Source organism: Lathyrus oleraceus, chromosome 1 (genome assembly GCF_024323335.1).
Source record: "Lathyrus oleraceus cultivar Zhongwan6 chromosome 1, CAAS_Psat_ZW6_1.0, whole genome shotgun sequence".
Lineage (NCBI taxonomy): Eukaryota > Viridiplantae > Streptophyta > Magnoliopsida > Fabales > Fabaceae > Lathyrus > Lathyrus oleraceus.
In genome coordinates this window covers 224,254,314-224,274,447 of record NC_066579.1, presented here as the reverse complement: position 1 = coordinate 224,274,447, position 20,134 = coordinate 224,254,314, and the positions used below count along the sequence as shown (strand labels likewise).

The window sequence follows — 20,134 nt, the reverse complement described above, 5'->3', positions numbered from 1 at the left end:
AGGACCCATCCTGATATGGCAGTTATGATCAAAGAGGAAGTGCAAAAGCAAATTGATGATGGTTTTCTTGTGACCTCCGAATATCCACAGTGGGTGGCCAATATTGTGTCTGTTCCTAAGAAAGATGGAAAAGTCCGTATGTGTGTTGATTATAGAGATTTGAACAAAGCTAGTGATCACTATATTCGCAAGTGCACGAATCGCGTCAGAGTAATATAAAAGATTATCGATCCCACAAAGACCAAATCTTCAATCTATCGATTACTATTGTTACGATGTTTATCTAAGGCGGTACAAATGAGATATTGATGTCGCAAAATAACAGTAAATAAAGAAAATGATAAATACAATGCAGATAAAGGTAGGCTTGAATGTATTCCACGTCAGTTAAACAATGCTTCGATTGTCTAAATAGAACTACTTATGGGCAATATTTTCTACTCTTGAAAAGAATCCATTTAACAGGAAATGTCGCTTTCGCGTATTCAAAACCGAGTTTACCCTTAAATTAAGGTCTTTTATTGTCACTTATAAAAGGTGTGCAGAACGCTAAAGTAGTAAACCTATTTTTAAGAAATAAGACTCATAAGCTTAGTTGAAAAGTGATTTTGATTCGGAAAGTTTACCCAAGGAGTTTCCTGATTTTAAATCTATCAACGCGTCCGAAAATAGTTTCAAAAGTCATTTTTCCTTAAAGTGATTAAAATTCCTAGTTAACTAAGCCAGGGTGCTTTCGCACTTCTTGAGTAGTTAAAACTAACCAAGTTTGTTTCAGAAAACTCGAATTAAAAATTAAAACAGCCCCTAAAGCATTTCCACATATGCAATATGTGAAACATCTCTTTAACCGCGATCCTTACATCCTAACCTTTGAAAGATTTGGCTAAACATGATAATACAAACAAATACAACAATGTTGAACATGATGAAAATAAGTTTAGAATGTAAGGCATGAAGAACAAGTAAAGCGTCTAAAACAATTAAAACGAGCAATAAAGATAATGGCGAGAAAATTAAATAAAGTAAATACAATGGCAGAAAATTAAATAAAGTAAAGCATGACAAGAAATTAAATAAAGTAAAGCATGGCAAGGAATTAAATAAAGTAAAACATGGCAAGTGAAATGAAAAGGCGATTAAATTAGAACCTGCTCCAAACGGCGGCTTTAAATCTGGTACAAGGAAGTAAATAAACCTTTGACTTTGAAAATAAAGACGACAGCAAAATCAAAGTGCTCCAACTCAATTTCACTAAGGTGCGATAACCCCTCGATGTGACGGATTACCGCTTTTACAGATGATAATATAGTCTTAGTGTTGTAAACTAAGTTGGATGTCTTGGAAATGAACCAGAACGACCTATTTATAGAGGAATTCAGCAGCATGCAAAGACCAGGATGCCCTTCAACTTCTCTTTAGTGGGAACGTGGAATGCAAAGGTGGCGCCCGCCATGTGAGTAAATGGGGAAGTTCATGGGATCGTGGCAGTTTCCTCCTGGTTGAGGGCTGATGTGTCATGGCCTCTCCTATAGCGGCCGCCATGTAGAATGCCATGAGTACAATATTTGCCGAAAACCCAAATTTTTTGGTCTTTTTGCTTCGTTTCTTCTAAAAAGGTCCTGAAAGAGCTAAATACCTGAAAACAACATAAAAGAAAGCATAACACAAGCAAAATGATAATGAAGACCTAAAAAACATGTGAAATCTGAGTCAAAAATGCGGTGTGATTCAGTGTGATCAAATTCTCCCACACTTAAACCTTTGCTTGTCCTCAAGCAAAACTCTTTATAGCTCATGCAAGAAAAACAGTATCAACCAGAGTTAATTCAACGCAAAAAGGCTTATAAGTTCATTCAAGGAATGTATCGATAGGTACTAACGAATCGATCTAAGGATATTGTAGTGACACTTCCCGCAAATGCGGTCATAGGCTTCGTTCCTATACAAATCAATCCATATTACCCCACCATACCTAGGCCTTCTTTTCATCTTCTTCAAGTCCTTTTCATTCAGGTGCAATCACGTTAAACCCGTTATCCGTATATACTCATAGTAAGGTGACCGGTTAGTGATTATGATCTTAAGCATGGGGCTCTAGTACATAAGTTGGTGTAACCCATTTATTTGACCCAAGTATAGTTGTGGGGGATTGGATCGTAATCCACCTTACCAAGTTCAGCACCAGATACCTCTGAACCAACCAACAATAGACATATTATTATATATTTTTTATTTTTCTTCTGCATGTTTCGCAAATCTTTTTATTTTGCTGGGTTAAATGACCGTGTGAGAGTCACATAGCCCGGAATTTCATAAAACTAAAGAAGAAAGCATAGATTTTTATGAACATTCACCTATTTTCATCGGTCCCCTACGTAGAGCATGCTTAAGCCAGAGCTGATTGCAAGGATAAACTACTTAAGGACTTATTTGGAACAAAAATTAGGGCCACAACATATGGGGTTTAGGGATCGACTCTTATAATCATGAAGCCTACGGTGTCAAGACGATATCGATTTTTAGAAAAAGTTTTCCCAAGTCTTCTACATCCTGTCATAAACCTGTCTTATAGCCTGAATACTCAAAATACATTATTTTCTTTGCTCACAAAATTTTTTTTGGTAAGGCTAAAGAAATGGGGGAAGTACGGATACACCACATAGATGACTCGTCAAACACATGTTATTTTATTGAAAGAAAAGCAAACAACTAAAACACACAAAACATGCTGAAAATAAAGGAAAGCGATAAAAATCTCCTCCCACACTTAAACTGAACATTGTCCTCAATGTTTCGATATGAGATAGGGTAGGAGTAACCTGAAATAGAGAACTATGGCTGATCACTGGTACCTTCATCGCCCTGGTCAGGATGCCTGGGTCGACGACTCCTACTACGAGTATTGAGACCTTCTTGCAGCTGCCTAGAGCGACCTAAGAGAGACCCCTGGTTGGCCTCGATAAGTGCGAAGTGACGCTCAGTAGCCTGTCGTTGGCGATGCTGCTCATTAGTGATCGCAAGTAAGGACTCAGTGATAGTCCGATGTGCTTGCTCACTGCATTGCTGGGAGGCTACCATAAAAGTCATATTATCATTCAATTATTGGTTTATGGTATTCAGAAGGGCGTCATGCCTTTCCTCTTGAGCCAGGTGCTCACGCCACATCTCCTCAGTGATGTAAAAACCGGGAGCGGTACCTGCAAAATGGTCAGAACAAGAAGGTGCAGTTATGCAGGTGATGCAGTGTGTATAGGAATATCATGAGCAGGGGACTGGTCGTGCCGGTCATACTCATCATCGGTTTCTTACCCATCGTCCATAGGGACATTAGGTGGCAAAGGACCGGTAAAAGGTGGAGCATCGAGATCATATGTCCAGTTCCTTGCATGTCGCACATCTGTACGCTAAGAGCAAGGTAAAACAACACTTGGTATAGCTACACCATGGATCATGAGGTCATAACCGCCCGCTCGCCGCACCTTGCATAATTTCATATCCTTCAAAAATTTCAAGTTAATGGTGCGGTGAGGGAGAGGTTCTAAGGTAGCTAACTTAGCGTTGAGATTAAGCGCTCTAGCAGTAGAAGTAATTACCCTGCCAAAACAAATGGTTCCTCCTTTTTTCAGAATGGCAGACATATGTGCAAGCATAAAAGGAACGGGATTGATCCTTTGATTAGTGAGGCAACCCTGTAAAAATAGCAACTCGCGAGCATTTACTTTATTAGAATTTTCCCGACCAAAAATAGTACATGCCAAAAGATATCAAAAAATACGGATGGCCCAGTTATGAATAGTGGAGGCTAAGATTCCTTCAAAAGACGTGATAGCCACATTTGATAATCTAATCCAAAAGTTATATGCTTCGAGTGCCCATTCAAAATCTAAGGGTGTCTCACAAATGGCACCCTCTCCGTAAGGTATTCCTAACAAACTTGCTAAGGCATCGGTAGTGTACTCATATTCAAAATTAAACATTCTAAAACATACGGTGCCGACCGTGCTAGCAGTGCCAGGATGAACAGTGTAAATTAGGGAACTTAAAAATTCCCTAGTCAGCCTATCATATGTGGGTTCCTTATTAGCAAAAATATCATGTAATCCTAAGTTATCTAGCATATGAAAAATATTATGGTACGTCCCTAAAGTATACAAGCAGTCCTCATCTACATACCTGGTGGCGAGAATTTCCCGCGATTGCAACTTTTGCAAAATTTTGCTCTGACGCTTTTCAGGTTTCCCTCCGCGAAGGATGATGTCGTCGAAGTTCATTTCGGCCATTGATGGTGAGTGAAGAGAAAATGGGCTTTTATGGTAAGGAAGTGAAAATGGGATTTTAGTGGGTTTTTGGTGGAGGAGATTGATGGGTGAAGTTTGGGAATGATAATGGGTTGGAGTTAGAATGATAAAGTTGGGATTTTTCGTGGACTTCAATGGAGTTGGAAGGAGGAAAAAATGGCTTTTAGGAGGTTGAAAAAGGTAAAAATGGGGAATTTAGGGATTCTGTCCCGTTAAATGTTCAGGCCCCATGGCACCCGCAACGAGGCTTATGGCGCCCGCCATGGCTTCGGAATTGGTGTTTGGGGAGGGTTTGTTTCATTGCTTCTTGGGTTTCACTTTTTTCTTATTTTGCAAAGGAGGTGCACATAGGATTCCATAACATGCTGTCTTTTTGATTAAGCTTGATAAATGACAAAATAAAATAAAAAAATAAAAAAAAAGTAAAGTAAAATAAAATAAGATAAAAGGGAAATAAAAACATAATAATAATAATGCATATATATATGAATAGTTAGTAATAAGTCACGGGTCGAGAGATGCTAGGAAAGGAAATGCAAGCATAAAATCAATAAGTAAAGCAAGCATAAAGTATAAGTCTAATAATGGGAAATAAGTAAAGCAAACGGCATCTCTTGGTCGGTGATATCATCAATGTCCAGGGAATAATGGAGTCTCCTCACTTCGGGTCCTCGGAGCTCTGCAATCTGGTGTCTAAGGTCAGCGATCTCATTGTTTAGTATATCGGCTTCAGTGGCATGTGTGGCATCTGATACTTTGACCTGCAAAGCAGCGTCAGCGAGCTCCTGGCGGAGATGGGCTATCTCCATACGAAGCTTAACAAATGCATGCTTGGACTCTGAAGATTTGGATTATTGGTGAGGACTTTGATTCTAGTAGGTGCGATTCTCTGCTCATCTACTGTCTTGCCTTGGCCTTCTATGGCATAAGCCCAGTTGGCCTGATCATAAACACAAGTTACCTGAGGGTCTGGTAAAGTAAAGTAGTGGATAGTCTCACCCTCGATCAAGATCCTGTATTGATCTGGGTGGAAAGAAGATCTCCTCATGAGGCCACGGTCAAGACAAAAGTCAATATCCATCAAAGTATAACTGCAGTAAGATGTTAGGTGAAATAGTCTTCTATCAAGTCCTAGGGCGGAGGCTATATGGATTACCGTGCCTCCAACATGTATAGGACTCACAGTGGAACAAACATTAAGATAGAGACTCTCGATCAGAAAGGCTTCGCAAGCTACCGGGCGTGACTGAGTGGTACAGTACATGAAAAAAATCTCTTCAGCACTTACATGTGTATTAGTCTCACTCTTCCCCAGGAAGGTGTGGGCAATAATCATCTGAAAATATCTGAAAGCAGGATTATGGATCTTGTTAGAGATTTGGGTGGAAGGGTCAGGGATACCTCCACATGTAATGTCACTCCAAAACTTCTCAACGTCTCTACTCAGGAAATAACTCATGGGGAGCTCAAATGAGGCATTATAAGTAGTCTGAAATCCAAGTAAGTCACCGAAACGCTTGTGGTTGAAGGTGTATTCTGTCCCAAATAACCTGAAATTAATGTAGCCACCATCACTAGCGTGACCAACATAGGGCTCATAGTTCAGAGAGCTCAAGAACTCCAAAGTGAGGTTCCTGTAAGTCAGATGCATCGCTTCAGTATACGCATCCAATTGCAACTGATTGCACAAATGCCTGACAATAGGCTCAATGCCTAATGCTTCCATGCAGCTCGAATCAGGATATCTGGTGGGTAACATTGTACGCTGGGAAAGCATGGCGTAGCGTTGCTCCTGTACTGGGTCACGAAAGATCACTGGCATAATGTCGAAATTCTCCATCCTGAAAAGATAGGTTAAAAACAGAGGACACCTGAAATCGCAAATATTGCAAATGTTAGTCCAAACATAAAGATATATATATATATATATATATAATATATATATATATATATATATATATATATATATATATATATAACATATGAAAATATAAATCGAATTGTAAAAAGGAAGTAAAGGAAAAAGTAATCATGGGTTGCCTCCCATGCAGCGCTTGTTTAACGTCATTAGCTTGACGATTTGAACTTTATATATCAGAGGTAGGAACCGGAGGGTCGATCAGAGTATGGCAAGGGAATTCTGTGGGGATGTCACCTCTTTGATATTGCTTCAGTCTTTGTCCATATACCAAAAACGGATTACAGGAATTGTTCCGGATTTCAACTGCTCCAGACTTGAGGATTTTGGAAACCTTAAAGGGGTATGTCCATCTCGAACGCAACTTACCTGGAAAAAGTCGTAATTTGGAAAAAGGAGAACATATTCACCTATATTAATGTAGTTTTTCACAATCCTTTTGTCATTCCATGCTTTGGTTCTTTCTTTGTATATAATGGCATTCTCGTAAAAGATCTGGCGGAGTTCCTCCAATTTATGGATATCGAGGATTCGCTTCTCGCCAGATGCTAGGTAATCCAAATTCAGGGTCTTGATGGCCTAATATGCTTTGTGCTTAAGTTCAAAAGGTAAGTGGCATGACTTTCCATAGACTAACTGGTATGGTGTAGTTCCAATAGGGGTTTTGTAAGCAGTTTTGTAAGCCCACAGTGCTTCTGTTAGCTTTTCAGACCAATCTTTTCTGGATATTGAAACAGTTTTTTCCAAGATTTTCTTAATCTCTTTGTTTGATACTTCCACTTGACCATTAGTCTGGGGATGATATGGTGTTTCTACTTTATGTTTTACTTCGTACTTTCTTATATTGTTTTTAAACAACTTGATGACTACTCTTGTGTCGTTAGTGGGTGAGGCTATAGATTCTATCCATTTGGACACATAGTCGACGACTACCAAAATATACTTGTTTCCCATCGAAGATGGAAAAGGTCCCATGAAATTAATACCCCAAACGTCAAATAATTCCACTTCTTGGATGTTCTTCAAAGGCATTTCGTCGCGTCTTGAAATGTTTCCAGCGCGCTGGCACCGGCCACATTGGATAATATAAGTATGGACATCACGCCATAGTGTTGGCCAATAAAGACCAGCTTGTAGAATCTTAGCGTATGTCTTGGATGTGCTTGAATGTCCATCATAGGGTGAAGAGTGACAATGCTCTATGATATTTCTGACTTCTTCTTCCGGGATACAACGTCGAAAGATATTATTTGTTCCTCTTTTAAAAAGGAGTGGTTCGTCCCAATAGAAATGTCTTACATCTTTAAAGAACTTCTTCTTTTGTTGATAATTAAGGTCAGGTGGTATGATATCAGCGGATAGATAATTCACAAAATTAGCGTACCATGGTACTCTGCTAATCTCTGAAATTGCTCCAAAGTTGTCTCTATCAGGTTCGAGGGGAACAATATCTAACTTAGCTATCAATCTATCATAGGTGAAATCATCATTTATAGGTAAATGGTCCGGCTTCAAATGCTCTAGTCTGGAAAGATGGTCAGCAACTACGTTTTTTGTTCCTTTTTTGTCTCGGATATCTAAGTCGAACTCTTGTAGCAAAAGGATCCATCTGAGTAATCTAGGTTTCGCATCCTTTTTGCTTAGAAGGTAACGGATAGCTGCATGGTCTGTATAGACTATAATCTTAGATCCGACAAGATAAGACCTAAATTTATCAATTGTGAAAACTACAGCTAGGAGTTCCTTATCTGTTGTCATATAATTAAGTTGAGCGGCATCTAGGGTTCTACTAGCGTAATATATCACATGTAATTTCTTATTTTTTCTTTATCCTAAAACAGCTCCTACGGCGAAATCGCTAGCATCACACATTATTTCAAAAGGTTGAGTCCAATCCGAAGTTTGTAAAATGGATGCTGAAATTAGCGCTTGTTTTAAATGATTAAAGGCTTCGATACATTTTTCATTGAAAATGAATTCAATGTCTTTCATCAGAAGGCCAGTCAGGGGTTTTGTTATTTTAGAGAAATCTTTGATAAAGCGCCGGTAAAAATCGGCGTGTCAAAGAAAACTTCGGACTTCTCTAACAGTCTTAGGAGGGTTAAGGTTTTCTATCACTTCTATCTTTGCTTTGTCGACCTCAATGCCTCTTTCAGATATTATATGTCCTAACACTATGCCTTCTATAACCATAATGTGACACTTCTTCCAGTTTAATACAAGGTTAACTTCTACGCATCTTTCTAGGATTTTCTCAAGATTAATGAGGAAATTCTCAAAGTCAAACCCACATACCGAGAAATCATCCATGAACACTTCCATAATTCCGTCGAGATAACCTGCAAAGATTGACATCATACAACGTTGGAAAGTAGTTGGCGCATTGCAGAGTCCAAACAGCATTCGTCTGTAAGCAAACATTCCGTAAGTACAGGTGAAAGTTGTTTTCTCTTGATCCTAGGGGTGTATGGGTATTTTGAAAAATCCAGAATATCCATCTAGATAACAAAAGTAAGAGTGTCTGGCAAGATGCTCAAGCATTTGATCTATGAATGGAAGGGGGAAATGGTCTTTCCTAGTTGCCTTATTGAGTTTCCTATAGTCTATGCACATACGTCATCTGCCTTCTATACGTTTATCCACATGCTCTCCCTTCTCGTTCTGCATGACTGTGATGCCTCCCTTTTTGGGTACCACATGTACATGACTTACCCATTTACTATCGGAGATCTGATAAATTATACCAGCTTCTAGCAGTTTAAGGACTTCCTTCTTTACCACCTAGCTCATTACAGGGTTGATTCTTCTATGATGTTCTCTGGAAGTTTTTGAATCCTCCTCTAGCGAGATCATGTGCATACACACGAATGGGCTTATACCTTTTAAATCAGAAATCTTGTATCCTAAGGCAAAGGGGTATCTTCGTAAAATATTCAAGAGTTGGTTTGTCTCGTCTTGGTTTAAGGTGGAACTAACTATTACTGGATAGTTCATTTCTTTATCCAAAAACTCATATCTTAGGTTCTTGAGCAATTCCTTAAGTTCTTGAGCTGGTTTTTGAGAATTTGGTGAAAGGTCAGGAGTAAGGGCCAAACATTCGTTAGTGTGAGGTTCTGTTTCCTTTATCTCGTCATCCTTTTCATTCGGGTTTGAAAATGGTTTGATCATAGGTTCTTCTTGATCAAATTCCCTTATGCATTCATATATGATATCAATCGCATAACATGCGTCTCCTATGATTGGTGCCATCAGGAACTTTGAAAGAATAAACTCTATCTTTTCATCTCCTACTTCGAAAGTTAATTTTCCTCTTTTAACATCTATTATAGCTTCGACTGTTGATAAAAATGGTCTACCTAAAAGGATAGGTATATCGTCGTCTTCCTTGATATCCATGACCACAAAGTATGTCGGGATATAAAGTTGACCGATCCTAACGGGGATGTCTTCTAATATGACTACAGGATACTTAACAAATCTATCGGCTAATTGGAGGGACATCTTAGTTGGTTGTAATTCTCCTAAGTTTAACCTTTTACACACAGCTAAGGGCATTAAACTCACATTAGCGCCTAAGTCCAGGAAAGATATGTCGATCACATGACTCCCTAGGATGCAAGGTATAGAAAAACTCCCAGGGTCTTTCTCCTTCTTAGCAAGTTTATTCTTTGAAATAAAATTGCATTCCAAGGGTTTGGGATCGTCAAGCCTACGCTTGTTGGTTAAGATGTCTTTGAGAAATTTGGCGTAAGATGGAATTTGGGGGATGGATTCGGTGAAAGGAATCTCTACATGAAACTTCTCAATTACTTTTATAAACTTTTGGTATTGGTTATTGATTTTGGTTTGTTTAAGTCTTTGCGGATATGGGATTGGTGGTTTGTACGGGGGTGGTGGTTTGTAAGTTTTATCCTTGGCTTCTCCTTCTTGGTCGGTTTGTTTATCGGGTTCCACCGGTTCCTCTTCTTGGTTGGTAGGTATATTTTCTTTAGAAGCTTTGGACTCGCTCATGGCTGGGTTATGAGGCCCTTCGTAAGCGGTCCCACTTTGTAATGTGATAGCGTTAGCTTGCCCTCGAGGGTTGAGTTGAGGTTGTCCAGGGAATTGTCCTTCAGGTGTAGTTTGTGGGGCTTTGTTTTGTGCTACCTGTGAGATCTGGGTTTCAAGCATATTATTTTGAGTAATTATCTGATCAACCTTAGTCCCTAATTGCGTTATTAGTTCATTTACGTGAATGTTCTGGTTTAGGAATTATTTATTTTGCTGAGTCTGGCCTGATATAAAGTTCTCCATGATCCTCTCAAGGTTAGGCTTCTGGGGCACAACTTGCATAGGTCGATTTGGTTTTTGGGCTTGAAAACCTTGTGGTCTTTGAGGTGCATAATTTTGGATAGGGTTCTGGCTTTTATAGGAAAAATTCGGGTGATTCCTCCATCTAGGGTTGTAAGTGTTTGAAAATGGGTTACCTTGGGCGTAATTCACTTGGTCGGTGTTCAGGTCGTTCAAAAGGTTACATTCCGCCGATTCGTGTCCTTTAGATCCACAAAGTTCACACTCTGTGTGGGATACCGCTACGGTGTTAGAGTTTGTAGAAATATGTTCGACCTTAAGGGCTAAAGCGTACATTTTCGCTTGCGTCATGTCCATAGAACTTATCTCATGTATTCCACCTTGGGTCTCCTTTTTCTCTACTGATGCTCTTTCAGTTCCCCATTGGTAGTGGTTTTGGGCCATATCCTCAATTAGGTCACAAGCTTCAGGATAAGGTTTGTTCATCAACGCGCCACCAGCGGCAACGTCGATGCTCATCTCTGTGTTATAATGGAGTCCATTGTAGAAGGTATGAATGATCAGCCATTGTTCTAGGCCATGGTGTGGACAGCCTCTTAACAGCTCTACGTATCTCTCCCAAGCTTCAAAAAGTGATTCTCCTTGGTTTTGAGTAAATCTAGTTATTTGGTTTCGAAGAACAACAGTCTTACTGGGGGGAAATATCTAGCAAGGAATACTCTCATAAGGTCTTCCCAGGTAGTTATTGAGTTAGCTAGAAGTGAATCTAACCACGAACGTGATCTATCTCTGAGGGAGAAAGGAAATAATCTTAGACGAATCGCATCAGGTGAAGCACCGTTGGATTTAAAGGTGTCAGCCAGTTGGATAAAGACTTTTAAATGTTGATTTGGGTTCTTAGTAGCGAGACCCGCGAATTGGTTATGTTGCACTAATTGCAGTAAAGATGGTTTTAGTTCAAAATTGTTGGCAGGAATGAGGGGGTTTACTATACTAGAACTAGGTTCCTCGTAAGAGTGGTTGGGAAAATTCCTTAAGAGGTCTCCGGTCGCGATTCTCGGCCATAGCTTTCTTAATTCGGATGAGTAAGAGGCGTGTACGAGTGTAACGTTCGGGTTCCGCTAAAGGATCTACTAAATTTCCGGTACTACGAGTTCCTCACATTTACCGGCTAATAACACCTTAGTCTAGACGGTGTAACAACAGGGTATGAAATTTGACGAAATTGGTCCCCAGCAACAGCGCCAAAAAATTGATCGCTATATTCGCAAGTGCACGAATCGCGTTAGAGTAATATAAAAGCTTATTGATCCCACAGAGACCAAATCGTCAATCTATCGATTACTATTGTTACGATGTTTATCTAAGGCGGTACAAATGAGATATTGATGTCGCAAAATAACAGTAAATAAAGAAAATGGTAAATACAGTGCAAATAAAGGTAGGCTTGAATGTATTTCCCGACAGTTAAACAATGCTTCGATTGTCTAAATAGAACTACTTATGGGCAATATTTTCTATTCTTGAAAAGAATCCATTTAACAGGAAATGTCACTTTCGCGTATTCAGAACCGAGTTTACCCTTAAATTAAGGCCTTTTATTGTCACTTATAAAAGGTGCGCAGAACGCTAAAGTAGTAAACCTATTTTTAAGAAATAAGACTCGTAAGCTTAGTTGAAAAGTGATTTTGATTCGGAAAGTTTTCCCAAGGAATTTCCTGATTTTAAATCTATCAATGCGTCTGAAAACAGTTTCAAAAATTGTTTTTCCTTAAAGTGGTAAAAAAATTCTAGTTAACTAAGCCAGGGTGCTTTCGCACTCCTTGAGTAGTTAAAACTAACCAAATTTGTTTCAGAAAACTCGAATTAAAAATCAAAACAGCCCCTAAAGCATTTCCACATATGCAATATGTGAAACATCTCTTTAACCGTAATCCTTACATTCTAACCTTTGAAAGATTTAGCCAAACATAGTAATACAAACAAATACAACAATGTTGAACATGATGAAAAGAAGTTTAAAATGTAAGGTGTGCAGAACAAGTAAAGCGTGTAAAACAATTAAAACGAGCAATAAATATAATGGCGAGAAAATTAAATAAAGTAAAGACAATGGAAGGAAATTAAATAAAGTAAAGCATGACAAGAAATTAAATAATGTAAAGCATGGCAAGGAATTAAATAAAGTACAACATGGCCAGTGAAATGAAAAGGATATTAAATTAGAACTTGCTCTACACGGAGGCTTTATATCTGGTACAAGGAAGTAAATAAACCTTTGACTTTAAAAATAAAGACGACAGCAAAATCAAAGTGCTTCAACTCAATTTCACTAAGGTGCGATAACCCCTCAATGTGATGGATTACCGCTTTTACAGATGATAATATAGTCTTAGTGTTGTAAACTAAGTTGGATGTCTTTGAAATGAACTAGAACGACCTATTTATAGAGGAATTCAACAGCATGCAAAGAGAAGGATGCCCTTCAACTTCTCTTTAGTGGGAACCTAGAATGCAAAGGTGGCGCCCGCCACCCTTCTATGGCGCCCGCCATGTGAGTAAAGGGGGAAGTTCATGGGATCGTGGCATTTTCCTCCTAGTTGAGGGATGATGTTACATGGCCTCTCCTATAGCGGCCGCCATGTAGAACGCCATGAGTACAATATTTTCCGAAAATCCTAATTTTTTGGTCTTTTTGCTTCGTTTCTTCTAAAAAGGTCATGAAAGAGATAAATACCTGAAAACAACACAAAAGAAAGCATAAAACAAGCAAAATGATAATAAAGACCTAAAGCACATGTGAAATCCGAGTCAAAAATGCGGTGTGATTCAGTGTGATCAGCTAGTCCGAAAGATGATTTTCCTCTACCACACATTAATATGTTGGTAGACAATACAACTAAATTCAAAGTCTTTTCATTTATGGATGGATTTTTCGGTTATAATCAAATCAAGATGGCACCCAAAGATATGGAGAAGACCGCATTCATTACGCTTGGGAACATTCTGTTATTGAGTTATGCCTTTCGGTTTAAAGAATGTTGGTGCAACATACTAGAGAGCTATGACTAGTCTTTTTCATGATATGATGCATAAAGAGATTGAAGTCTATGTTGATGATATGATTGCCAAATCAAGTAATGAAGAAGAACATGTTGAGCATTTGTTGAAGTTATTCCAACATTTGAGGAAATACAAACTCCGCTTGAATCCCAATAAGTGTACTTTTGGCGTTTTCTCTGGTAAGTTATTGGGCTTTATTATCAGTGAGAAGGGTATTGAAGTTGATCCCGCCAAGGTCAAAGCAATACAAGAGATGCATGCGCCCAAAACTGAGAAGCAAGTCAGAGGTTTTCTCGGTCGCTTGAACTATATCTCAAGATTTATATCGCATATGACTGCCACATGTGCGCCCATATTCAAACTTCTTCGGAAAGATCAGTCTTGTGATTGGACTGAAGATTTCAAGAAAGATTTTGACAGTATCAAAAAGTATATGCTCGAGCCTTTAATTCTGTCTCTGCCTGTTGAAGGAAGGCCTTTGATCATGTATTTGACTGTGTTCGATGAGAGTGTGGGTTGTGTTCTGGGTCAGTAAGACGAAACTGGAAAGAAAGAATATGCAATTTACTACCTCAGTAAGAAATTCACCGATTGTGAGACTCGGTATTCTATGCTTGAAAAGATTTATTACGCATTGGCTTGGGCTGCTAAGTGTTTGTGCCAGTATATCTTGAATCATACTACTTGGTTGATATCTAAAATGGATCCAATCAAGTACATTTTTTAGAAGCCTGCTTTAACTGGGAGGATTTCCTGTTGGCAGATGTTGTTATTCGAGTATGATATTGAATACCGATCTCAAAAAGCGATTAAAGGTAGTGTCTTGGCTGACCACTTGGCCCACCAACCAATTGGAGATTACCAATCAGTGGAGTATTATTTTCCTGATGAAGAGATCTTGTACTTGAAGATGAAAGATTGTGATGAACCATTGCTTGAAGAAGGGCCAAAACCTGGTTCCCTTTGGGGCATGGTATTTGATGGAGCTGTTAATCAGTATGGAAATGCCATTGGGGCAGTGATTATTACTCCTCAAGGAACTCATTTTCCGTTTACAGCTAGATTAAATTTCAAGTGTACAAACAACATGGTTGAGTATGAAGCTTGCATTATGGGATTCGAAGAGGCCATTGATTTCAGAATCAAATATCTTGACGTCTATGGAGATTCAGCTTTGGTTGTGAATCAGATCAAAGGTGAATGGGAGACGAATCAACCCGGTTTGATACCATATAGAGATTATGCGAGGAGTAGTTCAACTTTCTTTACAAAGGTTGAGTTTCATCATATCCCTCGAGATGAAAACCAGATGGCAGATGTGTAAGACCCCAATTTTGACCCTAATATCCCTCATGCTATTCTCATCATATGCATTAGCATTGGGATCACACCTTGGCATTATCCTTACCCCTCATTCATTGGGTTTGAATTGGGAGAGATCACCAAGCACTTTTGATTGTATCATACTTTTTTTTTCATTATTTACTAACCAAAATACCAAATATATGTCAATGCATAGTTTATTGTTTTTGTAGGTAGTTTACATGCTCACCTATGCTCTATTAGGATCATATCTAGGGTTTGAGACCCTCATTGCAAGGATCTCAATCAATAATTAGTTTACTTTTGCTCTAAGTGTCATATATGAATCCTCATGATCTTCACATGTTATTTTGATAAAGAAATCATCAAGAGTTTGGAGTTGGTTTGCCTTGGAAACCCTAATTCATCTGGGTATCTAATGTGACTTCTTAAAAAATTGATCAAATATTTCAAGGGATACTTAATATTACACCATATTATGTATATATTATCCTCCATGAGTTCCAAAAGTCAAGAGAATATCAAGCTAGCAAGTTGGTTCATGGTGGTTGACCAAAGGAATTCAACTAGTCAAAACTGGGGTTCCCTGGACCCTATCTCCTACAATTTATATCATATGAAACTTATTCCAAGGGAAAAGCTACTCTAAATGACATTCCAAACAACTTTCATGTTGATGTCAAGAGCTAGTTTTGCTTGGAAAGTCATTTTTATGGTGAAAGATTATAGGTCATTTTATCTAAACCCTAATTTGGAGGTCAACTTCCCAAGACCATAACTTGCTCAAATTTAATGAGATGAAATCAATTCAAATTCCATGACCAAATTCAATATGTCTACTTAAACTTTGAGATTTGGAGGAAGTGCAAATTCAACTTGCAAATGCATGTGCCAAGAGGAAACATTATAGGTCATTTTAGGCCAATACAATTGAACAAGTGATTTTCCTCAACTTATAAAATGCATAACTCCTTCATACCAAATCCAAATTAGGCCAAATTTGTTACAAAATTGAAGGGATTTGAAAGAGATACAACTTTTATGAAGGAACGTTTCTCATTTGAAACCCATAGAAAAATTTATTAAAGGTGGAAGAAGTGAGCATATGGCTTAGTATTTAGATTTTTTTTTAATATGTTTGATTTTCCAAACTTCCACCCCAAACTTCCACCTCTTGATCTAACCTTTCCAAAAAGTCCAAGATCATCTCATTTGGACAAAGTATGAATGACTTGCGCATGGCTTAAAGTTGAAGGACCATTTGGATGATTTGAAGTTCCACTTTTCATACACGAATGCATGGCTTGTCAACATGATTTTAACATTGCTTACACACAATTTTGGACCTAAGTGCATCATTTGATGGGCCTATCACATGCCCATGCAAGCATGCAAGTGAGATTTTCAACTTTGGCCAAAAATGGAAGTGTGCAATTATCAATATCCTTGGCTATAAATAGAAGCTCTCTTGCTCAGAATTGAGGACCCTGGCGCGCACGCTTTGAATCAACAACCCTAAACCCTCACCATTAAAGGATAAGCTTGAAGATTTTCTTTGAGAATCGAGTTTGAATCCCCTACTGTTTTTTGAGAATGAAACTCCAAGAGTCCATCCCTTTCTTTGATCCATTTCCATTCCACAAGCATCTGAGGTAAGGCCAAACATAATTGAGAGCAAGATCGTGCCAATTTGAAGCCGCAATGAAGGTGATTTTCAGAATTTTTCATCTCTTTGATTCTCACTCAATTCTCTACTATTCTTGTTGATTTTTGGTTGTCTAAAGTCCTACCAATATAGGAAAGAAGATTGAGTTGCTTTAAGATCAAATCGAAGAAACTCAGATCATAATCCTCAAAATTCAACTCCATGTATCTTTCTATATACTTGGAGTTAGACAAAATTGAGGCCAGATTCGAGCTCCTGGACATTTTTTCTTTAAATTCATGTCATCCTTTTTCATTTTTGTGATTGTTGAAGGTGGATCAGTCCGGTGAGATCCACCGGAGAAGAACACCGGAGTTCTGGCTCTGGCGATGTGTTGGTGTGTCTCTGAACCACATGATCCATTCATTTTGTTTTAATCTTAGGCGTTGGTTTGGATTACCACATGTGCAACGCTGTTGACTCAAGACCATATGGAACGCGCGCTAGAGACTATCTGATATGCCACCTCAATTAATGAGGGAGATCAGATGGTCCACATATTTTTATAATTTCTGATTTTCATTTTAATTGCTTTATTTTTATTAATTCATATTAATTTTAATATTGATCCAAAAAATATGGGACTTTCAACAAAAAAATTCAAATATTTTTCTATTTCATTTTCTGAATTAAAATTATTTTTTTGGATCAATATTAATATTTTTCATTTTTTAATTGTTTTTGTGCATATTTTTAATTGTTTAAAAATACTTTTGCATTTTCAAAAATAACGAAACTTTTTCTCCAAGGTCCTTTGACCTTGTTTGACCTATGATAAATCTCTTGGCCATTTATTTGGTGTTTTGAAGAGGTTTTAGGTTTTTGATCAAACATAATTTAATTTAATGCATTTTTTAATTGATTTTTAATTGTTTAATTGTGAATAAATTGTGTTGAGCTATTTTTATTGACTTGTGAAGTTTGACTATTGTGTTTGGGCCTTGGTCATGGTTTATTTGACTTTGTTGGATTAAAATCATTGGATTTAGGGGATTGATGGAATGTACATTCCATCTTCCAAAATGAATGAATGATTTTAATTTGATGAAATCCTTCCCTTGTCCAATTTGTGTTTGTCTCATTCCCCCTCCCTCTTCATCCTCAATCCCCTTCTATCCCATTCATTCCATTGACCTATGATATCTCCATATCCTAAGGCTAATTGGTTGATAAACCAATACAAGTATGGATGAGATTAGGTCCACCCTTTTTCCATTTTCTTTTAAGTGTGGTATGTTTTAGCAGTATGGTTCATTATACCATATCTCTAACATGCATGAACACTAAAAATTTTATTGCCCGGCCTCATATAGTTGTGACTTCTACATAAGTCCAATTACGATTGCTTGACATAGCACTAAATTTTTATCCAAAAGCATAGCATTCTAGTAAGTGAGATTGTAAGTCTCCCCCCTTTCATGGTATTGTATGGAAACTTGACTATTTTTCCTTCCTTTGGAAGATGTCTTGGTTCAAGGATCCATGCTTGTGAATAGAGGGTTGAGTGTTCTCCAAAGAATGACTTAAACAAATGAAAAGCAAAAACAATACTAACACCTAATCAACTAACATTTGACTAACTTTTAATTTCAATTCATTTACCTTATGCACTTTAAATTCAAGCCACTTATCATTTGTCATTATACATATCATTTAACTTGTTTATTTTAATGTCATTTTTACTTTACTCACTTGAGACATATGTTGTTTATATATTGTGATTATACTTGTCTTGTACCTTGTTTGTGTTTGTGGTCTTAGGACCTTAATGTACATAATAACAACAAAAACCCTTAAAAAATGTTTGTGTGGATTGTTGGATTTGATCTGAGACTTGGACTTAGAAATAGGCAACACTCCCTATGCAAAAGGACTTGGCCAATGCCAACTTTTCTGAAGCCAAGCCATAATGAATTGAACTTTCATCTGATGCAAGTATTGAGATCCCTTTTGAGTTCATATGCTACATGGTCTTGGTGCAAATGTTACTTTGAACCTGTGTCTAATGCCTTATTCTAATGCTTTATTATGAGTTCATATGCTACATGGGGAAGATTATGAAGAACACTATGGAGTTGCTAGCTTGGATATGGCTATCTTTATTTGATGCCTTGCTCTTCACCTTACTTGCTTATTGATATTGCTTGATTTTAAAGTCCAAAGGAAAAGTGGGTTTCTATATGACATTCTTGTCTATTGGATTGCATTCCACCGGTCAGATCTTTTCAACTCTTAACTTTTAAATTCTTGCTTAGGATTAATCTCTTCATCTCCTCCCATTTCTTAAATTTCAAATCTCGCCCCCCTTTCAAAATCTTCTTTGCTTGTGATTTCTAAACTTAGACTCTTTATTGCAAATTATAAACTTTGACCTTATGCCATTGCGTTTTTAACTTCTCTTTCTTAATCAAACTTGTAAATGGACTTAACCATACTTGACTTAAAATTTCAAAAGACAAAAAGAACTAACACTCATTCAAACTCTCTTAGGCCTTTTGTGCCTCTTTCAAACATAAACTTTTGATAACAACAATCAACTCACTTTGAAATTGATACCACTAACTACGAGGTTTTGATCCCTCATTTTTATGTTGGTACGTAGGCACAAGCCCGAAGGTCTTGTCAAACACAAAAATATACTTAATGAATTCTTTTCTCATCTCCCCACTCTATTTATTGCAAACATCTTTTATGCTAAAATACATACACGCATAAAAAAGGGCTCCCTAGGAGTACCTAGGACACTTTGGGTGCTAACACCTTCCCTCTGTGTAACAAACCCCTTTACCTGTAATCTCTGGAATTTTATTAGTTTTGATTTGAAAACTTCTTATCTTTGGGTTTTGTTCTTACTTTTCCCTTTTCCTTTGGAAACAATAAAAGCGCAGTGGCGACTCTGGTTTTATTGACGTTAAGTTTATCCATAGCTTAGTGGTCTTGAATTTACCTCTACAAGATGCTTTTGCAACATTGGCTTCCATGATTATGGTGAAATTATGGAACGAAGTTCTCAATTTGACGGTGATGCGTCTTGATAGGTCAGCTCATGTGTTTGCTTTTGAAGAGGTCAAAGATGAGAAGCCGTGGTATTTTGATATCAAGTGGTTCCTCCAAAGTCAGATTTACCCGTCTGGGGCATCTTTGAAAGATAAGCAGACTTTGAGGAGATTAGCTTGTCACTTCTACCTGAATGGTGATGTTCTTTACAAGAGAAACTTTGATATGGTCTTGCTCAGATGTGTGGATAGACATGAAGCAGACCTATTGATGATTGAAGTCCATGAAGGTTCCTTTGGTACTCAGTCCAATGGACATGCTATGGCTAAGAAGGTGTTGAGAGCAGGTTACTATTGGCTGACAATGGAATCTGATTGTTGTAAGTTTATGAAGAAATGCCGCAAGTGTCAAATCTATGCAGATAAGATTCATATTCCTTCGACACTGTTAAACGTCATTTCCTCTCCATGGCCCTTCTCCATGTAGGGAATCGATATGATTGGCATGATTGAGCCCAAAGCTTCAAATGGACATCATTTC

The 20,134-nt window shown here is 37.9% G+C and overlaps 1 non-coding gene across 1 annotated transcript; it reads left to right on the top strand.

Annotated features, from left to right (window-relative positions):
* The first annotated feature begins 11,080 nt into the window (after positions 1-11,080).
* On the top strand, positions 11,081-11,187 carry LOC127116514 (small nucleolar RNA R71). The gene has a single exon (XR_007801344.1). It is a non-coding gene; the product is annotated as a small nucleolar RNA R71 (small nucleolar RNA).
* The last annotated feature ends 8,947 nt before the right edge of the window (positions 11,188-20,134 follow it).